Raw genomic sequence first — 3,135 nt, forward strand, 5'->3', positions numbered from 1 at the left:
GTCTCCGAATTTTTGAAAGGTTTGATTGAAATGTCTGAAAATTCGATTGTCTTCGGCATAGCATTAGCATTTAGTACGGAAGTTAAAAATTCTCCATTTTCATCTACATGGACTAATGCATGAGGTAATCTAACTTTCTCTATTTCTTGAGCTGATAATATGGCATCTGTATTTGATAAGTTGCATTTTAGTCTGCATATTTGTTCGGTCCGGCTGTCAATGGTAATTCTGTTTTTTCCTTTTATTCGTTTTCTCTCTGGTCTTTCAAGATTTTTGTCTTGATCTCGGTATTTTACGATAGTATATTTTTCATTTATAGGGTTTTGATATTTTAAATTTGATTCCTGTTTAGAATCTGATTTAATTTTTATTTTAGGTTCGTTTTGTCTTGTTTCTGTAGGGTGTGTCGGTGTTTTGTCTTTAGGAGGTGTGTTTGTCTCGTGTCCTACTTTGTGAAGGGTGACAGTTTTAAAATTTGTATGCAACTGTCGGGATTTGAGATCTATTACGCATTCATAATGATCTAGAAAGTCTAGGCCTATTATGCCATCGAAATCAATGTCTAAATTGAAAATAAAGACTTTGTGAGGATTATTGTTAGTGAAGGGAATCAGGACAGATTCTGTTATTAACAATTTTTGATCGGTTATACCTTGAATAGTAACGTTTTCAGGAAATCTATTATGATAATTGCGTGCTGTGTTTTCTTTGAAAACAGTGATTCCAGCACCTGTGTCGATTAAAAGTTTAAAAGTGTTGGTAGCATCGTTAATGTAATATAAATTTTTGGAACTCATTGTATGAAATGGGGTTACATGAATGTCTGTTCGGGAAAATTGAGATCCGGATGAAAGTTGTCTAAGTTGAGTGCTTGGATTTGTTCTTGGATATTCGTAATATCCGTTGAGGGGTTCGTATGATTGGGAGGATGATTTTGATTCTGAAGTGAAAGAAAATCCTGATAATTTTGTGTGTTATTGGTTTCGTAAATGTTATCAGTTTGTGGATTATTTTCTGTATAATAATCTGTTTCATAGTTTTCATAATTATCGGTATTATAATAATTATCTGTATAGTATTCGTCTGTATAATAGTTAGTCGTCATTTCATCAGGGTATTCGTTTAAAACATGTGCTCTTTGGAAGTTTGGGTTTCTTTGAATAACAGATGGACGATTTTGATTTTGATTTTGAGATGAAAAGGAAAGTCTCTGTTGGTTGAAATTTGGATTATTGGACGAATATTGATTCCTATTAGGGTTCTGATTGTTTTGATAGTTGTTAGGTCCATTATTATATTGGTTTTGATAACCGTGTGGCCTAGAAAAAGTTTGGTTTGGCTGTACGAAACGTGAAGAGCGGCATTCACTATTTAGATGACCAATGCGGCCACAATTTGTACATTTTGTAAACTGAGATGAGGGTCTTCTCATTGGTTGAGAGGGTTTAGGAATAGTTGATCTAGAATTAGATTTTTGTTCTTCAAAATATGACAATTGAAGTTCGCGTCTAATACGATTGCTTGCTTCAATGAGATCTTTTGGATTACTGGCCCTAATAATTTGTCCTAGACGAGGTTCTAAACCGGTTAAAAGTGTGTTTAGGGCCATGGTATCGATTAAGTCACATTGGGCAGTTTTTTGATCTGGGGATAAATTTGCTACTTGGATCGAGGCGTGCATTTTTGCATTCAGAACTTGTAAACGGTTAAAGAAAGTTAGAGGAGATTCGTTAGATAGTTGTTTTAGTCTTTGTAAATCTTGTATTAAGGAGGTCAGGTCTCTACTGTCTCCGAAATGTAGATTTAGTAATTGTTTTATTTCTGTATAAGAAATTGGTTTTCTAGAATTAATAAGCTGTGCAGCTTTACCTTTAAGTTTATTTTTTACGTGAATCGTTATTAGAACGCGCTGATCGCCTGTGGCCATTTTAAAAGCACAGTCGCACGCATCTAAAAATGTAGAAAGAGAAATCGGATCGCCTTCAAATTCTGGGATAATTGAAAATATTTCCGAAAGCTTGTATGGTTCGATTTCTTGTTGAGTCTGGGAACGTGTCTCAGGCATTTTTCGAGATATTTTTAAACGAAAATGAAAAATAGAAGTATGGAGAAATATAAAATGTATCAGTATATTAGGGAGAAAAAAAAAATGTGGTGGTATATAAAGGGCAAAAATGTATCAATATAAAAATATCAAATAATATATCAACAAAAATGTATCAAATATACCAAATAAAAATATATCAAGAGAAAATATACCAAAATATAGCAAGTAAAAAAAAATATGTCAATATGTCAATAAAATATCAGTATAAAATAGTGTGTAAATAAATATCAATAATTTCAAATATTAGATAATCAACTTGTATTTTCTTTTATGTATCTTGATTAATTGACTTGCAGTATAGTCAATTTCGTAAATTATTATAACAAAATTATTAACGAGATGATTCAAAATCCACTTACATAAAGAAGAACATCGGGACGCCTTGTTCTCTCTGCTCAGCTACCAGGGGCTTCACTAGGTGTTCCTTCCGTAGGTTACAGGAGTGAGGTTGTTCGGAGATGCTTTCTTCTTTAAGGGTTGTCTTGTTCTCTCTGCTCGGCTACCAGGGGCTTCACTAGGTGTTCCTTCCGTAGGTCACAGGAGTGAGGACTTCCGTAGATTCTTTGTTCCGTTAAGGGATGAGAATCCGCCGCTGCCAGTAAGTATACACGTGTTCTAGCAACGTTAACCGGATCCTACTGACTTTGCGCCAATTGTTAGATCACTAATCACGTATTTGACTTTTTAAAAAAGAACTTTATTTGTTACAAATTAAATATTAAATAATAGTACAAAATTAAATTAATTTAAAATGACTACAATAACTGGACTGGTCGAAGTTGCAGCTAAGAGTGGTTCCGGCATCTGAGAATGGTAATTTATAGGTTTGGTATGAAGTGCTGAATTGCTGTTCCCATGAATATTGGCCAACGGTTCGTACAAAGTTCTACTGCGTGCTCAGCGGTTTCTATGGGAATGGGATGATGAAATCTGAAGTCGGCGAACGTAAGCTAGTTCAAGGTTAATATTTTCTCATATAACATATATATATATATATATATATATATATATATATATATATATATATA

This window comes from Diabrotica undecimpunctata, chromosome 9 (assembly GCF_040954645.1).
Source record: "Diabrotica undecimpunctata isolate CICGRU chromosome 9, icDiaUnde3, whole genome shotgun sequence".
NCBI classification, from domain to species: Eukaryota; Metazoa; Arthropoda; class Insecta; order Coleoptera; family Chrysomelidae; genus Diabrotica; species Diabrotica undecimpunctata.